Genomic DNA, 18,651 nt, shown 5'->3' with positions numbered 1-18,651 from the left:
TGTCTGTCGAATTAAACAGCAGGATTGCAAACATTGAGACTGCAGTCCCGGCCCAGGGGATGGATTGGGATTTTCTAACTGAGGTTCAAATCCTGTCATGTGCGCTTCCCGTCACTCCTCATTGTGACTTTTTTTTATAAGAAAGTTATCGGAAATGAAGCAATGGGTGCAGAGATGATCAACTCACTCCATATTTGTCACATCAGCGTCACTGAGGGTCCAGTGATCAGCGTCGGCGCCGTGACGCGGTTTCGATTCCCAGTCACGGAGTGAATAAATTTTTGTTCATTTCTTCATTCAATAAAAACAGCGTCCGTGAAGGTAACAACAAGCTAAATCGTCCAGCTGGATGAACTTGTATCAGAGCTGGAAAAATCAGAGATGTAACATTAACGATAAACTCTGAAGAAGAACCACATGACACACACAACATACATGTCAAGTACATACACAATACACATGTCAAATCATGTCACTTTCAACTTCTGTCTTTTAACTTCCGGCTCTCCACCTCAGACATTTCCACATTCATCAAAAATCTCCGTCCTCAAACCCCATCCTGGTCCTCAATCCACGGATAATGCTGCACTTAGTGGCAGCTTCTTGCAGCATTTGACTCCATAGCTCAGTGGTTAGAGCACTGGTCTTGTAAACCAGGGGTCGCGAGTTCAATTCTCGCTGGAGCCTACGGGCAAAGTTTAGCTGATAGAAGCTGTCGGAAAGGGGAAGAGAGTCTAAAAGTCAAACAAGAGATAAGTCGAGGTTCAGATCGGGTGTGATTTTGGAAAGCGAAAAGATATGTCCTTCTTCGTAAAAAAATCGAAAGAGCAGGACATATTTGAAGAGCTAAAAAAGGTTCGTGTCGATATTGAGAATAGAATAGATGCGTTTGTACAAGGAATGCATAAAGCTGGCATGTCGGTGCAGGCAATGAGTGGAAGGAAACTTCCATTTTAGTCTTTATTGACGGCAGACTGGAGTCCAAGTATAACGAGGTGTTGCTGCAGTTGCACAGAGTTTTGTTGAGACCATAAGTTGAATATTCTGTGCAGATATGATATTCACATTTAATAAAGGGTTTATTTGCATTGGAAACGGTGCAGATAAGGTTCAGCAGATGATCCCTGGGATGAGGGAGTTGTCGTATGATGAGAGGCTGAGTAAATTGGGCTGAAAGTCTCTGGAGTTTGGAGGAATGAGAGGCGATTTCATTAAACCTACACAAGTCTGATTGGGTTTGACAGGGTGGAGGCTGAGAGATTTCTTCTGCTTGTCGGGAAATCTAACCCACGGCAGTACAGTCTCAGGAAAATGGGCTGATCATTTCGGCCTAAGATAAGGCGAAATTACTTCACTGAAATGGTTGTGAATCTTTGAAATTTTCTATGCCAGACAGTTATGGAAGCTCCATCATCGAATACATTTAAGGTTGGGATAGACAGGTTTCTGGTCTCTCGGGGAATTCAGGGATATGGGGAGCGGGTGAAAAGCTGAGTTGTACCCCAAGATCAGCCATAACAAGCTATTTTATTCAAATAACCAAGAACTTTAAGGAAACAAGTAAAACATGTTAATTAAGGTACTGCCCTTCATTGACTGGAAAGTGCTTTGTGACGTCCGCTGGTCGGGATAGGTTCTATATAAATGCAAATATTTCATGATCTTCAATCCCCGTCCTCTGTTACTGAGCCCAGTCAGTGGGAACAGTCTGTCCCTCCCTGCTCTATCAAACGGCCGTTTTCCATGTTAGAAGGGATGAACCATTACACCACAACAACACTGTGGGGTAAAATAATAAAATATACATGTTTAGATTTCTGAACGATGCCATAATTTGGTCTTTCTGTGTCAGGTTTGGTGAAAATTGAATTGGCGTCTAACTTGCAGCCAACACGCTGTCACCCTGATTTAGGATGCCATGTAACCTTCAGTTGCGTCAGTCTCTGTGGCGCAATTGGTTAGCGCGTTCGGCTGTTAACCGAAAGGTTGATGGTTCGAGACCATCCAGAGACGGGGCTTTCACTTTTTTTTCCTCTCCATCTGCTTTCATTGTCTCTCGGTTTTTGAGTGTCACTGAGTCCTTGGGCAACACTAAAAAAAAACTTATCGTGTGTTTCTGCCTCTACTGTTAGCCGACGTTAGTTTATTGAACATTTATCTCCAACATCTTATTTGTAACAATTTATATATATCAAATATTATTAAACTCAATAACTGAACTCGAAACTTTAACCCATGTTTGATCTTGGGTTTCCATTTTCCTGCACACTCCCCTTCTTTCTCAGATTTCTCAGGAATCCGTCTGTCGCATCCTGAAATGTGTTCAATAAGGAAAATACACAGCAAGTCGGCAAAGATCAGTGGAATGAGGACTGAGTTAAACTTTCACCAGAATGCTGTTTTTATAATTGCAAAGTCCTGAGATTTAGAGCAGATAGTGCACATGGAAAAGGGCTGTTTGATAGAGCAGATAGGGACACACTGTTTCCACTGACGAGGGTCAGTAACCAAAGGATTGGGATTAAAGATAATTAATGAAAGACCGACTTGTATTTATGTCGCGCCTTTCCCGGTTGCTGGACGTCACAACGCGCTGTGCAGCCAATGGAAGATAGTTCCAATTGAAAAAAAAGGATCAGCTCGACAAGGAAGGGGGCATTCGGATTTGAACCGAGGACCTCTTGATCTGCAGTCAAATGCGCTACCGCTGAGCTACACCCCCTCAGTCGCAAGCTGGTTCACGGGATCCAGCATATTCTTATTAAGTGTGGAGGGGGATCGAGTGGTCAGACTGCATCCCGCTTTGTCTCAGAGTTACTGGTTTCTGAGTGAAGTCGGAGAGCTTCGTGTTTAAGTTAGCGAGATGTTTTCTTGTGATTTGGCTGAGATTTGGATCCAGGTCGAGGAGATATTTGTGTCAACCTAATCGATAAAATCTACCCCATTGTCATACAGATTTGTATCCCCATCTCTATTGGCAGCGCTTTGCAGCCTATCACGGCCGTTCACTATCTGTGTTTATTCTTAAACTGTTGCCCGTGTGACATTTCCAATTCAGACACAGAATTATAGATCTAACTGCACTGCTTCTGACAGAGCTGTTTTCGATCAGGAAGCAATTCAGGTTTGTTGAACGGATTATGAAAAACTTTAAATCTTAGCATATCGAAGCCGATCTATGACTCTGAAAGCGCCGAATCCTAACCACTGGACCACCAGAATTTCATCTTCCTGATTCTCCCAGAAACTGACTACAGGAATATGCACAGTGCCAATTACTCACGGTTGCACTCACCTTCCAATCTTGTGCACGTTGTTCAGCTTTGAAGTTGTTCATATTTTCACATTAGCTTCCAGTGTGATGAAAGCGGAGCTGTGATAAGCTGAATCGTTTCAACAGATTTACTACAATAAGGTTTATAACAAACATTACTCTTTGAATGTGGTGAGCTACAGTGAAATTTAATGCAGCAGAAGGTAGCTCACTCATTTTGACAGGGGGTGCCAGCAATTGCAATGTAAATATGATGTCGAGATACGGACGTTGGACTGGGATGGGCACAATAAGAAGACTCACAACATCATGTTATAGTCCAACTCGTTCAATTGCTCCGATAATAAAATAAATTTGCTTCATTTTATTAGCGCCCCAAAAGCTCTTGATTCCAAATCGATCCGGTGTTGTGAGACTTCTTAATGTAAATATTAATTGTTGTGGGTAATTGACAGGATTGTGGATTGGGGCAGATTTTTCCTCCCTGCTGTTCAACCTGCCACAAGTATCGCTCCCGTTTTGGATCAGGAAGTAATACCCACTCTCCTTAATTCATGTGTTACACGAGAGCAATGAATCATCATTCCCTGACCGGGAATTGAACCCAGACGATGGCACTGAAGGCGGCGAATTCTAACGACTAGACCAACAAGGAAATTGAGGTGGCCGGAGCATTATTGAGCAAGTGTGCGTGCGTGGGTGTGTGCGTGCATGCATGTGTGCGTGTGGTTTCGGAGAAAGGTATCGTGCTCTCGGTCAATCGCTGATGAATGAAGCCGTCGACCTCTTTATCGCTGAGCTTTTTGTGTTCTTGAGCAATCGTCCTCTGGAGCTGATGCAATGAGGCCAGGAGAGTAACCCACTGCACCGTTTGCAATGTGATTGCGGTGCGATTTGCTGAAAGCTGTTAATTTTATAAAAATCATCTTTTTGCGAATTGTAAATCAAATGCCCTTCAGTGCCCGGTAAGAATTCTCACCAGCTAAAAGTGCAACAGATTTATTTGGAATCTCTAGCTTTCGGAGCGCAGCTCCTTCATCACTCAAACTGAGCATTCACCACATTTTTCTGTCTTTGAATGAACGCAATCGATATCTCATCAATTCCCCGGTATCCTGAGTCTCTGACACTGATTTCCACAGTACACTGCTTTAAATCTTATTTTTTCAATGTGAAATTAAGCGGTTTGTTCCATGTGAAGGATTTACACTTATACCCTTCGGGGATGATGGTGACGTAGTGGTAAAATCAGTGGAGTATGAATCCTGTGGCCCAGGCTCACAGGTCCCGATCCCACCACAATCTAGAACTGAAACGGAAGTGAAAGCTCGTCTCAGTAATGAAGCTTGTTTTCTGATTGTCATGAAAACTCATCTGGACCTTTTGCAGAAGGAAATCTGCCATCCTTCCCCTTTCTGGTATCCATTGGACTCCAAACCCAAGGCAATGTGATTGACTCTTAACTGCCCTCTGAAATGGCCCAGCAAAATACTCAGTTCAGTGGGAAATAGGGGTGAATAACAAATGCTGGCATTGACAATGAAATATATATTGCATTCGCAGCATTTTATGAAATGATTAATTCTCATTTTGTTTCATTTCATGTCAAATAGGGTGACATATTCTGGTGTCTCATTATTTAAAACCGCAGCCCTTTAACTGTTCAAACAGGTAAGATTCAGTCAGAGAAAAGTGATCCACTGTGATCCCAAACAAGGTATTGTAGTTGCTGCAAATCCCACCTCAAAACAGAAAATGTTAGAAGCACGCATCAGCTTCAACAGCTTCTGTGGAGAGGGAAAGAGAGTGAATGATTCAGGTTGCTGATCTTTGACCCTAACTGGAAGAAATTGGTGATTTAATGATTTACAAACACGCACAGAATCAAGGAAAATAGAAAGGGAGAGGAGGAAAGGACAGACGGTCTTTTGATAGGATGGAAGGCTGGAGTGATTGAATTACAATGGAGATGATTATTGTTCCCACTGACACAATCGCGCCGATCTGGTTTTGAATCTCACAATAAATGAGAACAAAACCTGTCGCTGAGTTAAGCGCTAAACTCTCCGCCTTCCAGTGAACAGGAGGCAGTTTTCAGTCACAAACCCACAACTGTGAGATAAACAACGTCGAAAGGAGAAAGACTCAGTTTGAGCGGTGACACTTCTGGAGGAACGAAGATCGGGAATTCACCCAAGAATGGGGAAAATGACGCCCAACGTGAGGCTCGAACCCACAGTCCTGTCATTAAGAGTCATATGCTCTACCGACTGAGCTCGCCAAGCACATGGATCAGGTTGGTTTCCATAACCTAAAATGTATGGAGACAAAAATTGTTTTTCCAACTGGTGTCGATGCTTGCTCTGATTTCAAAGTTCAATGAATCGACCTACAGAATCCTCAAGGTTCCTATCCCTTCCTCTCAATCATCAATTACATCATTCACATCTTGCAATGCTCAGCTTCACCTCTCCCAAACATTCCAAAATCCTCTTAAACAATTCACCTTTTTTTTTGTTCATAATAAACTAGCCAGGGTTGGGGGGAACAGCCTCTCAGCATGTACACTGTCAAACTGTTTCCCAGTTTCAGACTTTTCAATAAGATCACCTCTGATTATTCTAAACTCCAGAGCGAACAGACTCATCCCACTGAATCTCTGCTACCAGGAGAAACGCAGAAATCAATTCCGTGAAGCTCGGATGCACAGAGACAGCGAATGAATGAAGACAGCAAGGATCAAAATCGGTCAACGTAATAAAAACACAGTCAGAGACACTGACAGATTCTGAGGGAGATACATAGAGACAATGAAAAACAGGAATAGCGAGTGGGGTACACATCCACAACTCATGAATGAATAACAATATACACACAGCCAGCTGCCTGAACCAACAAACATGGGGTCCTTTAAACTGGTGACCAGAGATCAAGTGAGTGGCCACAAGTATATTCACCTTTTAATGTCTTGATTTAATTGTGTGAGTGTTGTGTTGATAGATTGCCTGCACTGTGTGCTCAGGTTCTCAAACCATATCCCACGTAAACCAATCCCACCGCTTGCACTGCAAATACATTTACAAAACCTTTGAATTGTCCAATACGAAACGACAGCTGAATGAGAGCTCTCGCTCGGCCTTTGAACCCGGGATATCTCGCAAGTTGATGATGTTAACATCCTCAGCCCGAATCATACCCTTCGGCTGGGGAAGTTGTGCAATGAAAATATTTCCATTGCCATTCAAAGCTGCACAGATTTCTGCAGTGAAAGGTGAAAATGCTGGAAAAACTCAGGAAGTCAGACAGCTTGTGTACATAGGAAAACAAATCTCATATTTTAGCTCCATAATCTTTGATTACTACGGGGCATGGTAAGAAATGTAGGAAGTTTTAAACAAGTGTTATCCAGCAGCATAACAAGAGGGGAGAACTCTGGCCGGGTGTAAATCAGGAGAGCTTAACTGAGGGAAACAAAGAATTTTAAAGTAATTACACCACAGAATGGGGCCATTCCCAAGTCCTTTACAGGACGCAGTTGTGTTGTGGATGAAAGGGAACCTGTGGATGTAATGTACGTAGATTACATTGGAGCCACAGTGATGAGTTGGTGGGTTTTGAAAATTGAAAGTTACACTTAGGAAATAGAATTAGGAGCAGAACTGGGCAAATTCAGTGCTTCGAGCCTGAACCATCATGCAATCAGTTCATGACTGGTCTCAAATCCACCTCCCTATCTGTTCCAATATCCCCTCATCCCTTTTATTATTAGGAATGTATCTGTCCCCTCCTTGAAAACACTTAAAGATTCAGACTCCACCGCGCTATGGGGAAATGCATTCCACAAATTCACGACCCTCTGCGAGAAGTAGTTCCTCCTCATCTCAGTTTTAAATCGACCGCCTCTCAACCTATATATTTGACCTGTTGTTCTCCATTGCCCCATGAGAAGAAACATTTCGTCAACGTTCAATCTATCAATTCTTTTTAGAATTTTATATACCCCGATCACTTCAGCATGTTGTGGGACGATTTTACCTCACTTTCGATTTCATGTCCCAGCGAACTCATTCGATGTTATCATTAGCTGAAGCAGTCCATGTTCCATCCAAACTGGACATATTAAGAGGTGTATGGTAAGTCAATTTGAAAAACACATTTCACCCGTGACCTTGGATGTCCAGTGGGTTGTGTTCAGCACGACCCCAGTGTTGTTTGGTTTCAATTCCCGCTCAGGAAACGATTATATTTTGCTCTCGGCAAACTATTAAAAATAAAATCAACCGAGTGAGGTTTGCATGTCTACATCACAGCTGGAAAGGTCACATTTGCAACAGGTCAAGAACAAATATAGTAGCAGAAAGACAGTGATAGGCTGCAAAGCGCTGACGATAGAGATGGTGATGTAAGCTAACATGTGGATGGTAAATCGGTCAGATTTTAGCGTTCACACTGAATTATTAAACCTTTCCCTCACTCTGCAACGACAATATTTGAAAAGGTTTCTGTCCAGTTTTGAACCGTCGGAAGCGAAAGTAATAACTGTGCGTGGAATGTCTGTTGTAATGGACACAATACATCACTGTGGTGCATACAGAAGGTGCCATTTTGCGGTAGAGACTTGCTTGTGGTGAATGTGATCTGGCGCGAAAATTAAAATAACAAAAGCAGCGTGGATAAGGAAAAACTGTAAAATAGGCTGGTCAGACTCGTCAAGAATAACGAGGTGTTTCTGCTGTTGCACGGGGTTAGTTGAGACCACATGTTGAATATTCTCTGCAGATGTGACAGTCAATTTTAAAAAGGGACGTGCTTGCATTGGAAACGGTAAAGAGAAGATTCACCAGATTGCTCCCTGGGGTGAGGGATTTGTCCTGTGATGATATTCTCTGGAGTTTAGAAGAATAAGAGGCGATCTCAGTAAACCTACACAGCTCTGATTAGGTTTGATGGGATGGAGGCTGGGAGATAGTTTTTTTTTCTGTTGGTCGGGGAATCTAACCCACTGTGGCACAGATAAGGGGCTGATCATTTCGGGCTAAGATAAGGAGAAATTACTTTACTCAAAGGGCTGAGAATCTTTGGCATTCTCTGTACCTGACAGTTATGTACGCCCCATCATCGAGCACATTTAAGGTTGGATAAACAGGTTTCTGGTCTCTTGGGGAATTCAGCGATAAGGGGAGATGGTGGAAAAACTGAGTTGTAGCCCAAGATCAATCAAGATGGTATTGAATTGCGGAACAGTCCCGATGGACTGAGTGGTCTGTTTCTTCTCCTATTATTCATGTTATAATAAAAGCAGAAAGTGCTGTAAGTTCTCAACAGGGCTTGCAACAAATGTGGAGCAAGATATAGAATTAAGTTTCCGAGTCCAATATGACTCTTTGCAAACCAGTAACTGATTGCGAGTTACAGCAATTAGCACAGCATCGAGAATGGGAATTGAATTGGATCCAGGCAGTGAAACGCTGAATTTAAACTGCCGCAGGATTTCTGTTGGAAAATTGTTCAGGAAAGTTGCTGCAACTGAAAGGGAGGAGGTTTGAGAGCATCCTGCGCCAAATAGACCCCCTCTATTACTGTTTCAACTTATGTTCCCAATATTGATATACTTTGTGTCCTTCTGCATCAGGGAAATACTGTCCAAACTTTGCCAGTCTTGCTGATATTCACTAAGTTGTCATACAAATCGATCGATGAATATTCATTTCAATTAAAACGAGGTATATTAGATCATGCTGCTGTATATTTCCAACCTATTAGAAATCTGGGACTCACAGTAACTGATAGAAATTGATGCTGTAGTTGTAGATATAGAACTGGAACGCACCATCACACCGAGTGAATCCACTGTCTGTTTAAATGTTGATCAGTGAAAATTTCAATCATCCACTGCTGTGTAACACACGGCCACTGAGTCAATATGCAATAGCCAGTCAAAAAAAGCCTGTATCAGTCAATCTTTCTCGCAACTTTCAAACATGTTGTTATTCTCTGTACCATTTGCCGTTGAGGTATATGAATAAGTGAACGCAGTTTGTGATGGTAAAAAATGTGTTCACCCCTTCTGGGAACTGAATCACATTGGTGCACAGAGGAACACATACAGACACAGAGAGTCACAGAGGGCTGACGAGACACAAACATCCTTAGATCAAGGATGTCACCAACTGGGTTCAGTTTTCTTCCATTTCTGGCTGGGGTTCTGATGAATTCTAGCTGATGAACAGAAATGAAGGAATGCGAAGTGAAGTAGGAAAAACAGATGGGAATATTTGAAAGATTTTGATTCCATTGAAAGAATAATTAATTCTAAAGGAATGAATGCTGAGCAGTGCATTGGGTGAGATTCAAATCTCTGTGAGTAAACAATAATTTCAAATGCCGCTTGGCCATCGCTGCAACCGGTGTCAATGTGTCCATTGAATCATTGAATAGTGACAGCAACAAAAGTGAACATTCTGTTCCAGAAGGTCACGCTGCACCTTTCATCCCTGCTTTTTCTTCCTTACAAAATGCCATTTGCTGAAAAGACAAACGAGCTGCACTTTTTGGCAGTGGTGGGATTTGAACCCACAGAAATTCAGATATTGAAGCTTAACTATAGTAATTAAGACCATGCGGGGCTCCACTAACAATCGAAGGTAACTATTGCTCGGAGTAATACCGGCAACGGGTTAGAATATAATTGAGATTTTGGATGGAACATTTCGCCCCTCAAGCCCCTCACAATATTTTGGAATCATAGCCAAGCTGTTGTTTTCCATCTGTTACATTTCCGACTTTTCCAGCTTTGATGAATGATCCAGCTGCAAGATTAGCTTTGTTTCTCACTCCACAGACGCTGCCAGGTCTGGTTTCATTCAATGAGGGATTGTATTTCACGGTGTCAGTTCACACAGCAATACAACCGAATTACTCTCTGGCTGGGAACTCAATCCTGTCCACAGTGATGAAAGTGCCGAATCCAAACCACTGGTCCAGCAGGGAAGCTGACAGTGACTTTCCCAATCAGCGGATCATCGTCATTTTAGCCATTATCTTCCTCCTCTTCCGTCACACAATCGACAGGTTCCTCATTTTAAAAAAAAAAACGCTGTTTATTTCCACATTTGTCACCTGCCATCGAGTCCATGGTCGTGAAAACGATGACTTTGCACCATTGGAACACCCGAGTTCCGCCATCACCAGCTCAATGCTCCTTGTCCATCAGTCCTTGTGTCAAATAATCCATCCTCCTTTGTTTTCTGTGCCGATCCTTACCGTCTGTCCTTTTTAAGGAGTGACCCCTGACTTCACAATGAGAAAATGCATGGGAAACCCATCAGACTAATTAAAATGTGCAAATATATGAATAAAATAACTTTTCCCTCAGTCTGCAATGAAAATGATTTGGAAAAGAAAATCTGCCCAGTTTCATACCGTGGGAGGCGGACGCGATAACTGTCGTAGAATTATTCCTGTAATTGGCTGAACACTTCTCTGGTGTTGAAACGGAAGGTGCCATTTTGCAGGAGAAGTTTGTGGTGCAAGTGGTCTGGCGTGGAAATTGAAATAACAAAAGGATCGTGGGCAAAGCAAATTGCAAAACACGCTGCACGTTGGTCTGGTGGTTAGAATTTGAAACTTTCACTGCTGTTTTGATTGCAGGTCAGGAAATGAAGATTTATTGCTCTCCTCCAAGCCGTGAAAACAAATATCAGTTATTTCCCGGCAGAACGCACAAATCTCAGTTTCGCCTTGTGTCCTGTCCTTTCTCAAGTGAAGACCCTGAGCAAATTCAACAGGAAGCCATATTGTCCTTTCTGGGAGACAGACGAGGTTAAGGACAGTTTAAATGGAGCCGGCCCTTCGCTGCAGCTCATTGTGTTTCTGACTGGAGATGATTTTTGTTTGCTACACATTTCAGGATCATCTGATTCGGTTACGATTTCGTCATGGCCCATCCCAACTCCACGGGTTTTGATATATTTCAGTATTAATGCAATGGAACGACATGATTAGCACACCTTCCTGTGTGGTAGCGTGGCCGAGCGGTCTAAGGCGCTGGATTTAGGCTCCAGTCTCTCTCGAGGCGTGGGTTCGAATCCCACCGCTGCCAGAGTTGATGCAAGTTTTTGTCCTTGGAGCTGAAGTCCAACAGCTCGGGTTGAACGTCGGAATCTGTGCGGTGTCGTTTTTGACAGACGCCCTTGTGAGAACAGGATATTGCGCTTGACTCATCGATCGACAGTTCCGACACGCCACAGCAAAAACACGCACCGACCTCCTCAGAAGACAAGGACGGGACACGGCCGTCAGAGTGCCCTTCCTCCTCCATTACGTCCCCAGAGTGCAGAAGCCAAGACATCTTCGGAGTGGAGAAGCTATGACATCTTCTTCGGAGCCGTCAGCGTACAATCGATGAAGACGAATATCACGCGAAGGCCTTCTCCACGCCCCCTACTTGCCTTCAAAAAACAGAGCAACCTTAAACAGACCATTGTTCGCAGAAAACTACCCAGCCTTCAAGAGAACAGCGACCACGACACCACACAACCCTGCCACGGCAACCTCTGCAAGATGTGTTGGATCATCGACCCGGATGCCACCATCACACGTGAGAACAGAATCCACCAGCTGGACGATACATACACATGCAACTCGGCCAACGTTGTCTACCTCATACGCTGCAGGAAAGGATATCCTGAAGCATGGTACATCGCCGAGACCATGCAGACGCTACGACAACGGATGAATGGACACCGCTCGACAATCACCCGGTAAGAGTATTCCCTTCCTGTCGGGGAACACTTAAGCAGTCAAGGGCATTCAACCACCGATCTTCGGGTAAGCGGTCTCCAAGGCGGCCTTCAAGACGCACGACAACGCAGAATCGCTGAGCAGAAACTGACAGCCAAATTCCATACATGAGAACGGCCTCAACCGGGACCTTGCGTTCATGTCACACGACTTGTAACCCCCACCATTTGACCTGGTCTTGCAATACCCTACCAACTGGCCTGGCGTGAGCCAATTCACACTGCTTTAACCTTTCATTGTCCCCCTCTCCACTCGCATTGTCTGTACCTGTAAAGACTTGATTCGCTGTTAAGACACGCATTCCAACCATTATCTTGCAATTGAGTCTGTGTCTTTCTATGCCCTGTTTCTAAACCCAACTCTCCACTCACCTGATGAAGGAGCAGTACTCCGAAAGCTCGTGCGACCACGTCAACTGATTGGACTTTAACCTAGTGTTTCTACACCCTCTATATTCTTCAAGGATCCATTTGATTCCAGCTGCCGGTGTATGACATTTATCTCATTCTTCTTCTTGATCAGGGCCTCAATATCGCCAGTTATCCAGCATTCCCTCGTTCTACCAGCCTTGCCCTTCACGCTAAGAGGAATGTGCTTGTCCTGATACCTGGTTAACAGACTGTTGAAAGCCTCCCACTTACCAGACGCCTCTTTGCCTGCCAGCAAATTCCCCACTTAACTTTTGAAAGTTCCTGTCTGATAACATTAATATTGGCCTTGCCCCAATTTAGAATTTTAACTTTTGGGCCAGACCTATTGTTCTCCATAGCTATCTTAAAACTAATGGAATTATGGTCACTCGTCCCAAAGTGACCCCTAACTCTCCTTGTGTCACCTGCTCTTCCTTTTTTCCCAAGAGGAGATCAAGTTTCTCCCCCTCTTTCGTCGGAACATTCATATGCTGAATGAGATGTTCCTCCTGAATAAACTCGAAATGAAGGCAACATCGCCAAATTTGCAGATGACTCAAAAATAGGCGGGACAGTAAGTTGCAAGGAGGAAATAAGAAACTTACTAATGAAAAAAGTAGGTTAGGAGAGTGGGTGAAAATGTGGCAGCTGGAGTTTAAGGTGAATAAGTGTGAAATCATGCATTTTGATCAGAAAAATGGGAAGACGACTTACTATCTAAATGGAGAGAGACTTTGGGATACTCCGGTGCAGAGGGATCTGGGCGTCTTCGTTCATGAGTCACAGGAATCTGCCATGCTGACAGCAGACAAATAAAGCGAGAGGAATGTTGGCAGTTGTAGCTAAAGGCATAGAATATAAAGACAAGGAAGTATTGCTGCAACTACACAAGGTATTGGTGAGGCCGCGCCTGAAGTATTGTACGCAGTTTTGTTCCGCTTATTTGAGGAAAGATGTCGTGGCATTGGAGGCAGTTCAGAGGAGGTTCACAAGATTGATTCCAGAGATGAAGTGTTTGTCGCATGCAGAGAGATTGAACAGTTTCGGCCTATACTCTCTGGAATTGAGAAGAATGAGGGGAGATCAAATTGAGGTGTACAAGATGATAAAAGGCATGGATAAGGTAGACGTGGAACGAATGCTTCGGCTGTTGGGGCATTCTAAGACGAGATGTCATGGACTTAGGATGAGGGGTAGCAAATTTAAACTGAGTTGAGGAGGAACTACTTCTCCCAAAGGGTTTTGAACCTGTGGACTTCGCTAACCCAAAGTGCAGTGGATGCTGGGACAGTGAGTAAATTTAAGGAGGAATGAGACAGATGTTTAATTGGTTGAAGGGTTCTGGGGAGAAGGCAGGAAAATGCGGATGAGGACCATATCCTCCATGATTGAATGGCGGAGTGGATTCGATGGGCCGAATGGCCTAATTCTGCTCCGATATCTTGTGACCTCTTATGGCAGGGAGCAGACGGTGATGGTTGTGACAGGTTTTCAGAGTGGAAGAGTATGTCTCCTGAGGGCCCCAAGGGATCAGTGTTCTTGCATCTGCGGTTTGCATGAGTGATTTCGATTTGAATGTTCGAGGCTTGAGCAATAAATTAGCGTTTGATACAAACATTTGCGAGGTGGTAGATAGGGCGCAGGTAATCTTGGTTCACAGAAGGATATCGATGACCTGGTCAGATAGGCTGGTCTATTGCCAATGGAATTCGATCCGGATCAGTGTGAGGTGATGTGCTCCGGCAGGGCAAACAAGGCAAGGGAATATATGATAAACGCAGGACCCTGGGAATCTCAGAGGGGCATTGGTGAGCATGTATAGCGGTCCCTGAATGTCGCACGACAGGTGGATAAAACGGGTAATTGAATGAAAGAGGTCAAACTATTTGTGTGTCCTCATTTGGAGCTGGTGGCGATGTTCCTGGATCGATGTTGTAATGGTGAGCACTCTGGACTCTGAATCCGTTGATCCGAGCTTAAATCTCGATGGAACCTTGCCTTCCTTTACCGAAGCCGATAATGATTTTGCTGAAGGGACTTTTATTTAAAATTCCCAGAAAGTCGGAATCTAAACACAGGTAATTTCGGCAAATTCCACAGCAATCACTTTGCAGATGATACAACGAATGACGTCATTGCATCAGGCCCAGAGGACGGTTGCTCCAGAATAAAAAGCGCTGAGAGGCAGAAAAGCCACAGCGGACAGGGGTCCACCTACGGGTGCCATTCAGTCACCCACCTGTCCCAATTTAAACAATTGTCCGGATGGCGAATGTCCAGAGTGTGAAACGTTACACCATGGAACCGACAGCACTCTGATATAAGACACTCTGGTCTCCCAAAACGCACCTATGCACAGGCACACAAACACAAACACACACACACACACGCACACACACACAGAGAGAGAGAGAAACTCACACAATTGATCAATAATTGCCGGACTCCAGCCCAATAAGAACATAAGAACATAAGAAATAGGAGCAGGAGTAGGCCATCTAGCCCCTCGAGCCTGCCCCGCCATTCAATAAGATCATGGCTGATCTGACGTGGATCAGTACCACTTACCCGCCTGATCCCCATAACCCTTAATTCCCTTACCGATCAGGAATCCATCCATCCGCGCCTTAAACATATTCAGCGAGGTAGCCTCCACCACCTCAGTGGGCAGAGAATTCCAGAGATTCACCACCCTCTGGGAGAAGAAGTTCCTCCTCAACTCTGTCTTAAACCGACCCCCCTTTATTTTGATGCTGTGTCCTCTAGTTTTAACTTCCTTACTAAGTGGAAAGAATCTCTCCGCCTCCACTCTATCCAGCCCCCGCATTATCTTATAAGTCTCCATAAGATCCCCCCTCATCCTTCTAAACTCCAACGAGTACAAACCCAATCTCCTCAGCCTCTCCTCATAATCCAAACCCCTCATCTCCGGTATCAACCTGGTGAACCTTCTCTGCACTCCCTCCAATGCCAATATATCCTTCCTCATATAAGGGGACCAATACTGCACACAGTATTCCAGCTGCGTCCTCACCAATGCCCTGTACAGGTGCATCAAGACATCCCTGCTTTTATATTCTATCCCCCTCGCAATATAGGCCAACATCCCATTTGCCTTCTTGATCACCTGTTGTACCTGCAGACTGGGCTTTTGCGTCTCATGCACAAGGACCCCCAGGTCCCTTTGCACGGTAGCATGTTTTAATTTGTTTCCATTGAGATAGTAATCCCATTTGTTATTATTTCCTCCAAAGTGTATAACCTCGCATTTGTCAACGTTATACTCCATTTGCCATATCCTCGCCCACTCACTCAGCCTGTCCAAATCTCTCTGCAGATCTTCTCCGTCCTCCACACGATTCACTTTTCCACTTATCTTTGTGTCGTCTGCAAACTTCGTTACCCTACACTCCGTCCCCTCCTCCAGATCATCTATATAAATGGTAAACAGTTGCGGCCCGAGTACCGATCCCTGCGGCACGCCACCAGTTACCTTCCTCCAACCGGAAAAACACCCATTTATTCCGACTCTTTGCTTCCTGTCGGATAGCCAGTCCCCAATCCACTTTAACACACTACCCCCAACTCCGTGTGCCCTAATCTTCTTCAGCAGCCTTTTATGGGGCACCTTATCAAACGCCTTTTGGAAATCCAAAAACACCGCATCCACCGGTTCTCCTCCATCAACCGCCCTCGTCACATCTTCATAAAAATCCAACATGTTCGTCAAGCACGACTTTCCCCTCATGAATCCATGCTGCGTCTGATTGATCGAACCATTTCTATCCAGATGCCCTGCTATCTCCTCTTTAATAATGGATTCCAGCATTTTCCCTACTACAGACGTTAAGCTGACCGGCCTATAGTTACCCGCCTTTTGTCTCCTTCCTTTTTTAAACAGCGGCGTAACATTAGCCGTTTTCCAATCAACCGGCACTACCCCAGAATGCAACGAGTTTTGATAAATAATCACTAACGCATCCACTATTACCTCTGACATTTCTTTCAATACCCTGGGATGCATTCCATCCGGACCCGGGGACTTGTCCACCTTCAGTCCCATTAGTCTACCCAGCACTGCCTCTCTGGTAACATTAATTGTATTAAGTATTTCTCCTGCTGCCAACCCTCTATCGTTAATGTTTGGCAAACTATTTGTGTCCTCCGACACACGTGAAGACCGACACAAAAAACTTATTTAAAGACTCAGCCATATCCTCATTTCCCACTATTAACTCCCCCCTCTCATCCTCTAAGGGTCCAACATTCACTCTAGCCACTCTATTCCTTTTTATATATTTATAAAAACTTTTACTATCATTTTTTATATTAATTGCTAGCCTAGCTTCATAGTCTATCCTTCCTTTCTTTATCGCTTTCTTAGTCTCTCTTTGTTGTTTCTTAAATTTTTCCCAATCACTTGTTTCTCCACTATTTTTGGCCACTCTGTACGCAGCTGTTTTTATTTTAATACTCTCCTTTATTTCCTTCGTTATCCACGGCTGGTTCTCCCTTTTCTTACAATCCTTGTTTTTTGCTGGAATATATTTTTGCTGAGAACTGAAAAGGATCTCCTTAAAAATCCTCCACTGTTCCTCAGCTATCCTACCTGCCAGCCTGCTCTCCCAGTCTACCTTAGCCAATTCATCCCTCATCCTATCATATTTCCCTCTGTTCAAACAGAGGACACTGGTTTGAGACCAAACTTTCTCCTCTTCCATCTGAATCAGAAATTCGACCATATTGTGGTCACTAGACCCAAGAGGGTCCTTCACAATAAGATCCTTAATTCTACCTACCTCGTTACACAATACCAGATCCAAAATAGCTCGTTCCCTCGTCGGTTCCGTAACATGCTGTTCAAGGAAACTATCCCGACAGCATTCTAAGAACTCTTCCTCCATTCCACCCTTACCGACTTGAGTCTGCCAGTCAATGTGCATGTTGAAGTCCCCCATGATTATTGCCGTTCCGTTTTTACACGCATCCCTTATCTGCTTGTTTATAGCACTCCCTACCTCAACATTATTATTTGGGGGCCTATATACCACACCTACTAGTGTCTTTCTCCCTCTACTATTCCTCATCTCTACCCATAATGATTCCACGTTTTGTTCCTCAGAGCCTATGTCATCCCTCAGTACTACCCTGATATTATCTCTTATTAATAGCGCGACCCCACCACCTTTTCCTTCCTGTCTATTCTTCCTAAACGCCTGATACCCCTGGATATTCATCTCCCAGTCCTGGTCACCTTTCAGCCACGTTTCTGTAATGGCCACTAGATCGTACCCACTTGTGCTGATTTGCACCATCAACTCATTCACCTTGTTCCGAATGCTGCGTGCATTCAGGCAAAGTGTCCTTATTCCAGCTTTTATCTGGACCCGGTTGTGTGAATGGTTGTGGTTGTGTGACACCAACTGCCCCTTTCTTTCAACAAAAAAATTAAAGAGTCGCGAAAAGATGAAAAAAAAACACTGATGTTGCAGGCATCTGTCGCCAGAGGCTCAGCAGTGTGCATTGTAATAGCAGCTGAACAGGCTGACAAAATTGTCGTCCGCATTCCTGCTTTGTGAGAAATTTAAACGAAATGTCCATCAACAAATAGGGCGGCACGGTAGCACAGTGGTTAGCAATGCTGCTTCACAGCTCCAGAGACCTGGGTTCGATTCCCGGCTTGGGTCACTGTCTGTGTGGAGTTTGCACATTCTCCTCGTGTCTGCGTGGATTTCCTACGGGTAGTCTGGTTTCCTCCCACATTCCAAAGATATGCGGGTTAGGTTGATTGGCAATGCTAAAATTGCCCTTAGTGTCGCGCGATGCGTAGGATAGAGGGATTAGTGGGTAAATATGTGGGGGTAGGGCCTGGGTGGGATTGTGGTCGGTGCAGACTCGATAGGCCAAATGGCCTCTTTCTGTGCTTGTCGGGTTTCTAAGATTCAAATCAATCCTCAGCAACGTCAAAGAAAAGCAAGGATCAGTCTGGTTCAGAGTGCTCACCATTGGACCAGAGAGCCTCCAACATTGGAGCCGGCTGCAAATGGCCGCTTAAAGGATTTGACCTTCCTGCTGTTGCTGCCACATTGAATGAAAGGGGTCACGTGCTTTGAGTGACCACTTGCAGCTGGCTTCTGGGTTCTGTGTTGTAATGGCCAGAACTCT

At 44.3% G+C, this 18,651-nt stretch overlaps 4 non-coding genes across 4 annotated transcripts; 3 read left to right on the top strand and 1 right to left on the bottom strand.

Moving 5' to 3' along the window:
- Nucleotides 1-614: 614 nt before the first annotated feature.
- trnat-ugu (transfer RNA threonine (anticodon UGU)) lies at nt 615-687 on the top strand. The gene has a single exon. It is a non-coding gene; the product is annotated as a tRNA-Thr (tRNA).
- A 1,252-nt stretch (nt 688-1,939) lies between these two features.
- Nucleotides 1,940-2,013, top strand: trnan-guu (transfer RNA asparagine (anticodon GUU)). The gene has a single exon. It is a non-coding gene; the product is annotated as a tRNA-Asn (tRNA).
- Nucleotides 2,014-2,650: 637 nt separating this feature from the next.
- On the bottom strand, nt 2,651-2,722 carry trnac-gca (transfer RNA cysteine (anticodon GCA)). Its single transcript has one exon. It is a non-coding gene; the product is annotated as a tRNA-Cys (tRNA).
- An 8,571-nt stretch (nt 2,723-11,293) lies between these two features.
- Nucleotides 11,294-11,375, top strand: trnal-uag (transfer RNA leucine (anticodon UAG)). The gene has a single exon. It is a non-coding gene; the product is annotated as a tRNA-Leu (tRNA).
- Nucleotides 11,376-18,651: the final 7,276 nt, after the last annotated feature.

Source organism: Mustelus asterias, chromosome 30, assembly GCF_964213995.1.
Source record: "Mustelus asterias chromosome 30, sMusAst1.hap1.1, whole genome shotgun sequence".
Classification (NCBI taxonomy): Eukaryota; Metazoa; Chordata; class Chondrichthyes; order Carcharhiniformes; family Triakidae; genus Mustelus; species Mustelus asterias.
Note: the sequence above shows the minus strand (reverse complement) of the source record. Positions and strands in the feature narration are given on the sequence as shown.